The sequence below is a fragment of the Mus musculus genome, chromosome 11, assembly GCF_000001635.26.
Source record: "Mus musculus strain C57BL/6J chromosome 11, GRCm38.p6 C57BL/6J".
Taxonomy (NCBI): Eukaryota; Metazoa; Chordata; class Mammalia; order Rodentia; family Muridae; genus Mus; species Mus musculus.
This window is the reverse complement of record NC_000077.6, coordinates 104,247,733-104,260,876: the sequence shown is the minus strand read 5'-3', so window position 1 is coordinate 104,260,876 and position 13,144 is coordinate 104,247,733. Positions and strand designations below refer to the sequence as shown.

The window sequence follows — 13,144 nt, the reverse complement described above, 5'->3', positions numbered from 1 at the left end:
TATTTTTATTGTGAAGATTCTGTGGTTTTGGTTAGCTGGGGCTGAAGAATCAGCTGTGATTAACAAGACACCAGAACTACTAAAGTGAAACCTTTGCATTACTGGGACTATTGATGCTGGTTAGCTGGAGCTAAGAAATTAGTGGTGATTAAGAAGAGACCAGGGGGCTGATGAGATGGCTCAGCAGTTAAGAGCACTGACTGATCTTCTGAAGGTCCTGAGTTCAAATCCCAGCAACCACATGTTGGCTCACAACCACCCGTAATAAGATCTGATGCCCTCTGCTGGGGTGTCTGAAGACAGCTACAGTGTACTTACATATAATAAATAAATAAATCTTAAAAAAAAAAAAAAAAGAAGAGACCAGCATCATTGAGGTGAAATCTTCTGGGAAGTGGTTTCTTAGAGCACAAAGAAGCTGTGTGTCAGAGATAGCCAAGGTTGTACCTTGTGTTATGGCTGGACTTGGTAATGTGTAAGAGTCACTCAGGTGCTACTGGTTTTGAAGGCATGAAGGAAGGGGTCATGAAGAGCAGCTGAGGCTCAGCACTGTGAGGCCATGGAAGACCATTGGTAAAGGTGCAGCCTCAGTAGCAATTGATGTCCCAGGACTGAAGGGGTCATGCGAAGGAATTGAGGCTTGGCTTCATGAAGAGCGCCTATGAGAAGCTATTGTTTTAGCCTAGTTACAGTGGAAGACAGCAGTGTTTTGGAGATGCCAGTACCATGAGATGACCACCAAGAACAGCAGCAGCAGTGGAGTACAGGCATCTGGAGCCTAGAAGACAAGGTGTGCTACAAAGGGCAGAGCTGGAGAAGTGACCCAAGCCCTTGGAGGAGCCAAGAAGATTGTGAGTGAACCACAGACATTGGACAGCTAGAGTTTGCTTTTGCTTTTGATTGTGACTGTGCCCTGATATTTTTCTTTCTTGAAGGAAGAAAGTATTTTAGTGGAGCCCACAATTAAGAGACTTTGAATTGTAAAAAGACTTTGAATTTTAAAAGAGATTGAATATTTTAAAGGTATTGAAAATTTAATATGTAAGAATTTGTAAAGACTGCGGGACTTTTAAAGTTATTTTGATCTTGAGGATGAATAAGAAAGTAAGGGTTGAGGCTTAATAGTGGTGTGTTTGTGTGGCAAGTTGAGAGGGGGTCTAATGTACTGGCTGGCTTTTTGAGTCAACAGAACACAAGCTGGAGTTATCACAGAGAAAGGAGTTTCCCTTGAGGAAATGCCTCCATGAGTTTCAGCTGTAAGGCATTTTCTCAATTAGTGATCAAGGGTGGGAGGGCCCATTGTGGGTGGTGCCATCCCTGGGCTGGTAGTTCTTGGTTCTAAAAAAAAAAGCAGGTTGAGCAAGCCAGTAAGTAAGATCCCTCCATAGCCTCTGCATCAGCTCCTGCTTCCTGACCTGCTTGAGTTCCTGTCCTGTCTTCCTTTGGTGATGGACAGCAATGTGGAAGTATAAGCTGAATAAGCCCTTTCCTCCCTAACTTGATGTTTTGTGCAGGACTAGAAACCCTGACTAAAGCACACCAGGACACCAGGTGGCTGGGAGCAGCTCTCCTGGTTGAGATGGGTGAGTTGGCCTAAGGATGGCTCTGGGGACAGGAAGCCGTGGTGCCTGTGTAATAGAAATGAATGGTTCCCGAGGGAGCCCAGGAGCTGATGTCCTGGGTCACATGACAGGATGTCACAGTTATTCCCCGGGTCTGTGAGCTCTGGCCTTTCTTCCCCAGCTCTGGCACTGATGGGAGTCTTGTTTACCTTCAGAGGCTGGGTGAGGAATGAACAGGTTAACAAGGCTTCAGGCCTGGAGGCAGGAAAACCAACCCAGGGCTCCCCTGTGTCTGGGGGTTGTGCGTAAGCATGCCCCATTCTCACGACCTCTGCGCAGGGCCGCAGCCTGAGTCCAGGGGCCTCATTGGTGACTGTCACTGCATGGGCTGCAAATGACCTTTCGAGGCTGCAGATTGTAGACACCACCAGGGAATGGCGGAGCTGTGTCAGAGGTCACCACCTGGGGCCGAGGCAGCCTCTTCTTCCTGCAGAGATCTGTTGCAGCCTGCCCCATACCCAAGGCACGGTGGGAACTGTGTATGGAGGGCTTGGGAAATGCATGTAGAAGACACTTAAGGATCTTTTCTTTCCGTCCCATCTCTTACACAGCTCCCACGAGCTCTACACCAAGGACTTATGGCATTCTCCGCTCAGTCCGCTGTTTCTGTAACCCGTTCTCTTAGTCTCACAGAGGAAGCAGCTGAAGCACAGAGGCATGAATGACACACCCAGGGCCACACAGTCAGGACTTTAGCAGAATTAGGGTTTGAACCCCTAGCCCCCATGTGTGCATTTAACATCTCACTGCCTTGTCAATGAAACCACAGGGCAGATGACCTTAGGGCACGGAACTCTCATTGGGGTAGGGGTGGAGTTTTTCTTCACTAGTATGTATTTCTCAGGAAAATTAAGCAGTGGAGAGTACTTGGGTAAGAGATCTGCTGGTGAGCTCAGGAGAGACATGACTGAGCCGGGCGTGGTGGTGCACGCCTTTAATCCCAGCACTTGGGAGGCAGAGGCAGGGGGATTTCTGAGTTCGAGGCCAGTCTGGTCTACAGAGTGAGTTACAGGACAGCCAGGGCTACACAGAAAAACCCTGTCTCGAAAAACCAAAAAGAAAAAAAACAAAACAAACAAACAAACAAAAAAACCCAACCAAACAAAAAATAACAAAAAAAAAACCCCAAAAACCAAAAAACAAAACAGGAGACATGACTGTGGAGGTCATGGGTCACCCTCACAGGAGCCTGAGGGCTAAACATCCCCCGGACATCTTACTCTGGCTAAGATTGAGAGTAAACTCACTATGGAAGACACACTGTGGACCCGGCCATGACCATACCAAGGTTTTGCGGGTGGCAGGGCACCTGTTCTGTGAGCTCCCCAAACCTCCTCTAGACCCCACTTCCCTTGTTTTCCTCCATGTGGTCTAGCTCTCTGGTTCCTAGAGGCTTCCAGAGGGCAGGGGATGTCTCTGTCGCTCCAGAATTCACAAGCCCCAGTAGCAGCCATGAGAAGGAGGGAAAGAGACAGGGCATTCATTATATTCCTGTTCCCAGACAGAGTCCCTGTGCTTGGTCCTCTCAGCACCCTGCAGAGGGAGAGCCCATTACGCCTCTCCATAGGGAATCAAGTTCTAAGAGGCACTCTTAGGGTGTGGCTTAAGGTTGTCTGGTGAATGAGAGGCAGAGAGGGACATTCAGGAGTTGCTCAAGGGGCTTCATCACTACGGCACAGCTCCCAGCTGCTGGTGATCCATGGATCTCTGACTTACCTTCCTGTCCCCTTCCTTACAGTCCTACTTATCTCAGGAAGTTCTACCTGCTGTCTGCCTCAAGTGCTTCTTCTACAATAAGTCCAAATCAGACAAACACCCCAGGAACATATTAATTTCCCCAGCTTAGTTGCCAATGCTTGACAAGAAGGTTCTCGTTCTCTCTCTCTCTCTCTCTCTCTCTCTCTCTCTCTCTCTCTCTATCTCCAGATGATTTCACTTGGCAGCTCTGGCTAGCCTGAAACTCACAATGTAGCACCCTTTCACTCACAGAGATCCTCCTGCCTCTCCTTTCACTCACAGAGATCCTCCTGCCTCTGCCTCCCAAATTCTGGGATTAAAGATGTATGACAAGGATTTTTGATGGCAGCGAAATTTCTTTAAAATTTTTGTATTACATTTTATTTAATGTGTGTGTGTGTGTGTGTGTGTGTGTGTGTGTGTATACATGTCAGGGTGCACAAGTGGAGGAGAGGGTAAGTTTTGGGAGTTGCTTGCTCCTTTTTTCTACTGTGTAGACTATGAACTGAGGCTGTCTGACTTGGCAGCAGGTGACATTACCCTCTGAGCCATCTTGCCAGCCCTAATGGGAATATAGTTTCCAACTGATCTTGAGAAATTAGGATGATCTGGCCACTCTGGGCTTAATTGTCTTCAGATCATTGGTGGCAGTGGGGGAGAGGGACCTACAGCAGCAATCGCAAGGGGCACTAGGTGACATGATGCTCCATTGAGCTTTTTATACCCTGTCTCTTGGTTAATATGAAAGGTGCTGTCCCTTTAATCCCAGCACTTGGGAGGCAGAGGCAGGTGGATCTCTGAGTTCGAAGACAGCCTGGTCTACAGAGGAAGTTCTAAGATGGCCAGAGCTACACAGAAAAACCCTGTCTTGAAAAACAAGAGGAGGAGGGGGAGGAAGAGGAAGAGGAAGAGGAGGAAGAAGTGTGTTGCCACCTACTATTGTAAACACTTTGTGGTACCCTTAGCCTCCCTTCCAGGCTGCTCAGCCTCTCCAGGGAAAGCAGTCCTGCCCTGTAGGTTGGGAGCTGGGCCTCTTGACTCTCAAAGCCTGTGTGCAGGGAGAGAACGCTAAGCAGCCACTGGACTCTGGCTAAGTTGGGTTTGTTTGAGGACATGCTCAAACTGGATGTCTGGGCCTCAGGCCAGGTATGGAATTCATGGACAAGGACAATTGCTTCTGGGATGTCTCTACCACTGGCTCTGTACCAGGCTTTCCACAGGTAAGGGGTATCCTAAAGGAATACTCTCTCCTGATGGAAATCCAGATGTAGCGTCACATGTCTATAATCCCAGCACTTGAGAGATGGGGCAGGAGGCAGAAGTTCAAGGCTAGCCCTGTCTACATGAGATCCAGTCTCAAACCAAAACAACAAAGAGATGGCTCATTGCTTAAGAACACTTGTTATAGCCAGGCGTGGTGGCACACACCTTTAATCCCAGCACTTGGGAGGCAGAGGCAGGGGGATTTCTGAGTTCGAGGCCAGCCTGGTCTACAAAGTGAGTTCCAGGACAGCCAGGGCTATACAGAGAAACCCTGTCTCGGAAAACAAAAATCCAAACAAACAAAAAACAAAACAAACAAACAAAACAAAACAAAAGAACACTTGTTATGTTTGCAGAGAACAGGGCTTGATTCTCAGCACCCACATGGGGTCACAACAATCCCTAAGTCCAGTTCCAAGGTTTTCTATGTCTTCTTCTGACCACCTCAGGCATAGGCATGAGCGTGGTGCACAGACATCCATGTGTGCAAAACACTCATATACCTAAAATAAATAAATCTAAAGTGGTTTGTTTCTGTTTTTGCTTTTTTAAGATTAAAAAAAAACCCAAACAATGGAGAAATTCTTAAGAGTCTTGATCCAATATTTTCAATTCCTAACCCAACTATTAGGACAAATAAAGGGATATTACCAGCTAAGTTTCACCTAAAAGCCTATGGAGGGAAACAGAGTAAGAAATGTCCTCATTCAGATTTCCTTGGATTCATGTTGAGCTGTGTCTCTGTCCCGCTATATGGCAATCCTGTGTGAAGTTTACATCCATGCATGTTGTTAGGTGGTGCTGGACAGCGCTGAGGGCCAGGCAGGCCTCAGCTGCACACCAGTCAGTGTCTAGAACTCTTCCATCTCCTGCTTCTCTCACCTGGGCCACACAGCAGGGCTCTGCAGATGTGCCTCCGTGTCTTGTGGACTCCATACGTGTCCTCTGCAGCCTGCAGATGATGGGTTTGTGTGGTGTGTTTGTGGGATTCCAATGCACAGGAAGGCATCCACACAGCCACCCTATTCCTACTGGAAGGCTACAGTCTGGATTCCTTGGAGGACTGGGAAGGGTCAAAGGGCAATGCTAGGCCTCTGGTAAATGGGTGCTGGGTTGGGGGACCAGAGCATCCAGAGCAAGGATGGGAGGAGAGCTCTCAGGAAGCAATACAGGAAAAAGGCCAAGCAGCCCCTGCACTGCCCAGTGAGGCTGCTATGAGCTAAGGGCCCATGGGAAAGCTATCAAGCCACTTTGGAGCTCGACTTCCTTAAGGAGAAAACCAGAAAGCATCTGCAAACATGCTGGCACGATCTCATTGTGCTGAGGCAATGAGCTGAACCAGGAATGCACCATCTGTCCCATGCTCAGTGGCCACCCCCACATCTCCAAATAGAAATTCCAAAAATGGGCCCAAGACCTGGGACCTGGACCACATGGGTGACCAGCCCAAGGGTCTGAGCCTGGGAAGAGCATCATTCTCGGCACCTGTGCTGGAAGCCTACAGCCCATCTGGAAGGTTCTCCCGGCTGAGGCTGCCAGGTGCTCAGCTAGCCTGCCAAGGCTGGTAACCGCGTGTACTTGCTAAAGACTTGGAGAACACTGAGGTACCACATCGCCTCGGCTCCTTTAACTCCGCAGGGTCTCCAGTATGTTCTCTGAGTCCTTCAGAGGAAGCAGGGGTGATGTGAGCAGGCAGGGATTCTGAAGGAGTCCCGCTCACCATGATGAGCTGCCTGGGGGAGGACTGTGCAGGGGCAGGGTGTGGCATCTGCACCCAGGAAGGTAGGGAGATGGAGACAGGCAGCACCCATTTCCTCCCCTTCCAAACAGGAAGTGCCACTGGCTCTGGAACGGCCTGGAGGGGCACGCAATGAAGTCATCTATGTGAAAGCACCAAGAGGAAAAAATAGCAGTGGGGCTATTTTTGACATAAAAAGGATTTGGGATTATAAATCAGATAGTTCCATCTATGTTGTCACATGACATGCAGTTCCCCACTGGGCAGTGTAGATCGTTCGTTCCCATCTATGTTAAGGTAGGGACTTAAACACACTAACCCATTTCTCCTTGCTCACCTATCCCGTCCATCTGTGGGTCTACAAGAACATTTGGTTCCCGGGTTCAACTATGTCTTATGTTATAAACATGTTTTACACAGACACATGTACATACCCATGTATGCCATGCTTCTAAGCTATTTTGTTGTTGTTTTGAGACAGACTCTCTCTACTTGGTAGCCCTAGCTGTCTTGGAATTCACTCTATAGACCAGGCTGGCCTCGGATTCACAGAGATCCGCCTGCCTCTGCCTCCCAAGTGGCTGGGATTAAAGGTGTGTACAAGCATGCCTGGCTGCTCCTCGGCTAGTCTCATCCTGTGGCTTAACTGGAAGGTTCTGTGTAAGGCAGTGAAGTGTTGAGGATAGCTGGCAGGGGCCTGGTGCAACCGCTTCCCTGTTTCTGTGTGACATAAGATGGTTAGGGCAGATCAGAACCTCTTCCCAGGCATGCCACTGGCGGGGAGGGGTGTGTGTTTAAAAGAACAGTCTTTGTAGAAGGCCTTGAGCTTTTGTGGGGAGTTAAGAGTGTTATCTGGGACAGGGTCTTTTTGTGTTTCCCGGGTTGATTCTGAATTTATAATCCTTACTTAGCACCTCAAGTCTATAATTACAGATGTGACCCACCAAGCAATCAATCCAGCTAGATGCTTCGAACAGATATATCCTCTGAGGTGAGCTGGTGCATTGGTGTACATATTTATCTTTTTAACAGGTCATACACGGGGTGGGGTGGGGTGGAGAATAAAGACTACTTTAAGGACCACTCTCTTAGGCAGTTCCTCTCCGACTCTGAGGCTCTGTCAAAGGCTGCAGCCTGGTTAATAAGCTGCAGTCACCGCCCACACCATTCTGGATTTCTGCTGTCTGGTGAACAGTGAGGACATCTCACCTTGTGGACCAGCCACCTATTATAGGTGAGACCAAATAGCTTTTCGTGTTCATTCTCCTTTCCTGCTCTTTCTTCCACCAGGTACATTTTCTCTTCTATAAGCCCTTGGTATCTGGAGAGTAATCCTGGGGTCTTAGCACCATGGCCTATTCTGGATGATCCCAGAGCCCTTATGTGTCCAGAACAGTGGATCCTTTGAGTGTGGGGAACAGATCGGGTGTGAAAGACAATGACAGAAAGAAACCTTTACTGAGCTGGCCTGTGCTCACCTTGGCTTGGAAGGCCTCTTCACATGAGAAAATGGCTGTCAGTCTTTAACAGTGGCCTCCAGTCCAGGGCTTTTCAGTGTGTGTGTGGTGTGACAGGAAATGATAGAAGCATTTTGATCCACTTCCCTTGAAGGCTCCTCTGGAAATCTAAAGGGGACATTTTGTAGCCTCTTTATTATTATTATTATTATTATTATTATTATTTTGGTATCCAAATTCAACTGGACACCCTGTGTGTTTTTTCATAGATTATATTTTTAGTTATGGGTATGTATGTGAGGGAGTAGGGTATGTGCACAGGAGTGCAGGGCCATAGAGGCCAGAAGAGAATTCCCCTGGAGTTGAAGTTACAGGATATGGGAGCTGGGCATTGAACTTGGATCCTCTGGATCATTTAACCAATGAGCCATCTCTCCAGCTCTTGGACACCCTGTGTTCTATTTTGGCAATTCCAGCTGCTTAAAAATTATTTATTTATTTATTTATTTATTTATTTATTTATTTAAGATATGGGTGTCTTGCTTACATGTGCCTGTGTGTACCATGTGTATGCCCCATGCCTTTGGAGGTGAGCAGAAGGCACTGTATCCTCTGGGACTAAGTCACAGACAGTGGTAAGCCATTGTGTGAGTGCTGGGAATGAAACCGAGGCCCTTTAGAAGCTCATCCAGTGCTCTTAACTGCTGAGCCATCTCTCCAACCCAAATCTGACAATCTAACACCTCTATGCAGAACTGAAACTCTAGGAGTCAGCTGGAATGCCAGTAACCCAGGCCACAGACCCGACCCTGTTCACAGCCACTGATGTGGGACTTATGGCTCATGATGCCATTCCAGGATTCAGGGGAACTTAAAGGCACCTGACTGAACTTTTAAACAGACAACTATAGCCAAGCTCGGTGTACAGAGCAAATTCCAGGACAGCCACAGCTACACAGAGAGACCCTGTCTTGAAAAACAAACAAGAAATCCCCAAAGGCAGTTGTAACACACACACACACACACACACACACACACACACACACTGTGCACATGTTTCTACTGTGAGCATGCCAAATCCAAATGCAGAACTCCAGAAGGTAGAGAGACGAACACACAGACCAAAGTACATTGTCCTTCCCCTGTGTGCCGCTTTAACTCATACTACGTTCATTCATGGATCCGTTATCTATTTATTCATCCATTCCATGGTGCCTAGCTCTTGTTCTGTGCCCTGCAGAATGCCAGAGGCTGGGGACACATGGGTGAAAGTCCCTTCAACATACTGGGTTAGCTAAGGAGCCTGTTCCCCAGGGTGGTTTAAAACCGTGGTATGAGATGCTATCACTGCAATTACACACAATGGGTATAGCAGAGGGAAAGGGGAGAAATCAACTTGGTTTGAAATAGACAGACACTCATTAATTTACCTATTTTTAGACTTTAGTTTCAGGGGAAAAATAACTTGCGTCTGAAGACGAGTTACTTAACTGGCTTCGTTAACCTGATGACGTGGCTCTTTCCCCTTCCATGTCTTCTGGATCTTTGGAGATGTATATGGGTGAGTGTGGGCCTTGACCTCAGCTTCCTTGGACCACCCCAGCCCCAGCAGTCACTTGCTTCCCAGGGCAGCCTGATGAGCCTCGCAGTCTCCGCCTGCTCCTCTTCAGCTCCTCGGGGCTGCCTGGACAGTGGGATTTTTCTCACCTATCCTCCACTGCAACACTATGGGAACACTGCACCCACAAATTACACCCACACCCAAGCACAACTTATGTTATGAAATGGTTCCTGCCTGGCTGCCTGGCCGGCTGGATTGGTCAGAGATCTGAGAGTTTGTACCATAAGTAAAGACACAGATTGCTTTCTTCTTTAAAGTAAAACCTAAAACTGTGCTACGTAAGACGTGGCTCTTAGGTCATTTCAAAGAGGGCTTTTTGGGCTATAAAACCCACAGCTCTTAACGCTGTGACCAAAGATTGATGTTCTTCACAGAGAAAATCCTGCACTGATTTGATAGTGCTGTGTTTTTCTGAGAGGATAACATACATTTCCCTGAATCACTTAACTCATTAACACATCTCTCATTGTCTTCTCTTTCAGGTGACCTGGATGGACAGCAAAGGAATCAAAATCCCTCAAATAATTTATTTGACTTAAATTAAAAATAAATAATTATATACAGTAAAAAAAAAAAAAAAAAAAAAAGATGTGGCTCTTAGGCCGGGCGGTGGTGGCACACGCCTTTAATTCCAGCACTTGAAAGGCAGAGGCAGGTGAATTTCTGAGTTCAAGGCCAGCCTGGTCTACAGAGTGAGTTCCAGGACAGCCAGGGCTACACAGAGAAAGACCTGGCTCTTTCTTCTTTTGGTGTCTTCTGTTGAGTCCCGCAGGCTCCGCCCACTCCTCCGAAGCCTCCCTTCTGTTTTTGAGACAGGTTCTCACTCTGTTGCTCTGGCTGGCTCTGAACTCAGAGAAATCTGCTTGCCTCTGCCTCCTGAGTGCTGGAATTAAAGGTGTGCACCACTACTGCCCTACTCCTGGGCCTACTTTAGGTGACCCATGTCAGTCACTGATCTCAAACACCCACAACTTAAAATGACTCGTCTTCTCTAAATTCATCCCAAATCACACCAAATTTTAGTAAATCCAGAAAGGTTTTTCTCAAGTGTTCTTTGAAAGTTTGGGGCCCCCTATGGGGGCAGGGTTTGTCCTACTAGCAAGTGGGACCTCATTGTTGGAGTCACCGTGAAGACCTTCGGCAATGAGGTCCCCAAACACGAATGTGCGTAGCCTTCTGTGGGTTATCTAGTGGACCATTGTAACAAACACCCTTGTACCTGCTGCCGCACACATAAGGGCTGGCACAGACACCCATTCTGCAGCGCCACAGGACCCACTAAGTGGGACTGTGGTCTCCAGGAACTGTGCCTTTTGGTTATGGTACATTTTTTAAATTTTATTTTTATTTATTTAATATATATATGAGTGCTCTATCTGTATGCGCCAGAAGAGTGCACCAGACCCCATTACAGTTGGTTATGTATCACCATGTGGTTGCTGGGAATCGAACTCAGGACCTTTAAAAGAGAAGGACCACGGGGTCTCCCTCTGTCCCATCAACCCACCTTTTCCCCCAGCAGCAAAGATGCCTTTGTCGCATCCAGGGAACCTGTCCCCTTTAACTGACTCTCCTCCTGGAAACACTGTCTGTCTCTTCCCTGAGTTCATTTACGCGCTCATCCCCCAGCCTCTGATCACTGGGAACCTCCTGGCACTGTGGTGGGTGTGAATGTTTGCCCATGCTTTCTGTGAGCTGGAAGACTTTTTTAAGAGAGTGGAGTTTGTTCAGGGTGGACCTGTCTGTGATGCTAAATTTGGTTTTGCCGTCATGGGCCACATGAAGCAGCAGCCTGGTTTAGAGGCTTGCTTTCAGGTTAAAATAATTTCTCCGGGCTCACGTTACAAGTGACCCGTTCACGTGGGCATGCTTCCCAGATTCTTACAGACAGGTCCTCTGGCTCCTCGCGGCGCTGGCAGAGAGCATGGAGCCTTGGGGAGGAGACCCAAGGGCCTGACATGGAGTAGACCTGGGTTTAAGACACCATTTGGCTCTTTCTTAAGCCCCCAAATTTCTTTGCTCCTTTGCAAAATGACCCAGTCTCGTGGGGAAACGGGGACCAAGGCACAGTTTTTAGTAAAATAAATGCAACCGGTAGTTGCTGTGTTCTGTGCGTCTTCATACAGATAACGGATCTGGATCACGGGGGAGACTGGTTGATTGGCTGGTTCAAAGTAGAACAGACTGCAATCAAGTATCTCACTGAAAATGTGATTTTTATTTTTAGGTGCTCAGAGCAGTGGGACTGTGGATCAGCAGGGAAAGGCTCGTCTTCTTTAAACAGGTCAGGCTCACCCAGCATCAGCCTGCATAGCCATATTCACCCAGAGTGTGCTAGCAGGCACATCCTGTAATCCCAGCACCCAGGAGGCTGAGGCAGGAGGTTTGCCACAAGTTTAAAGTTCCTTAGACTATCCAGTGAGATTCAGGTCAGCCTAGGCTCCAGAGTGAGACCCTGTCTTAAAACAAAACAACAAAACAAAAACCCAAACAAAACCAGAACGTTCGGGGCTCTGAGTGCGGGTTGGGTGACTGTGGTATGCCCCAGAGGTCCAGGAGTGCCTGGTGATGCACAGTGTCTGCTCTGAGAGGACAGATAACCTGGAGGAGGCAGGAAATGCACACAAAGCAAGACAAGAAAGAGGATGACAGCTAGACATAAGCTACTCCAGTGGGAATGCATGGGAGAGGAAGTGTGTGGGGCTCCTGGATCTAGTGCACACAGGTGGGGACAACTCAGAGGGGACAGAGACTGCGGAGTCTGTACAGGTGAGGAGGGTACCACCTGCACAATGCCATGGAAGATGAGGGAATTAAGAAGGTGCCATCTATGAAGAAGACATGGCAGCTGGCTGGCAGTGAGAAGAAATCCAGGGTCTGGGCGGGGCGTGAGGGCAGGATCGGCTTAGCAGGTGACAGACAAGGGATTTGTGGGTGGACATGAACATGACAGACAGAATTTTGCTCTGGGAAGTGTTTGGCAATGGGATACAAACTGCATCGAGTATAACTTTAGAATTCACTCTAGGAATTATAATTATTTCTATAACGATGCCAGGGTAAGAACTCTTTTTTTTTTTAAGATTTTATTTTATGTATATGAGTACATTGTAGCTGTCTTCAGATACATTAGAAGAGGGTATCAGATCCCATTACAGATGGTTGTGAGCCACCATGTGGTTGCTGGGATTTGAACTCAGGGCCTCTGGAAGAGCAATCAGTGCTCTTAACCACTGAGCCATCTCTCCAGCCCTGTAAGAACTCATTTTGGAGTCAGTAAAAGCAGAGCTGGAGAAACAAAGCTGGGTGGGCAATGTCTGCGGGAAACCGACAGGTCCACTCCAGGATATGGAGGGAGAGCTGAAGACTGCATTTCACCACTCGGGGGATGGGAAGATGGAAGGTTTCAACAGCCCAAGCGGGAAGATCAGATGGTGAGGGTCTAAGGAGCAGTGACGTGGGGTCAGTAGACACTGGAGCTCACTGAGGTGCAGCCAATGCCCCTGACAGGATGGGGTTGCACACTGGATTTCCCACCAGCCTCATTCTTCAGGAACCTTCCATTCAGGCAGCAGATGTAGCTCTGTGATAGAACTCATGAAGCCCTGAGTTCAATCCCCAGTGCTGGGGGTTGGAGGACGAGGCCAAAGAAACCTTCCGTTCACAGGGCTAAGTCAATGAACTCCAGCCCAGCTGCGGCTCAATT

At 48.1% G+C, this 13,144-nt stretch overlaps 1 protein-coding gene and 1 non-coding gene across 10 annotated transcripts in view; one reads left to right on the top strand and one right to left on the bottom strand.

The window, feature by feature from the left end:
* Window positions 1–13,144, bottom strand: part of Mapt (microtubule-associated protein tau) — a 102,682-nt gene that overhangs the window by 71,214 nt on the left and 18,324 nt on the right. The window lies entirely within an intron of this gene.
* On the top strand, window positions 9,733–9,865 carry LOC115487882. The gene has a single exon (XR_003949909.1). It is a non-coding gene; the product is annotated as a small nucleolar RNA SNORA25 (small nucleolar RNA).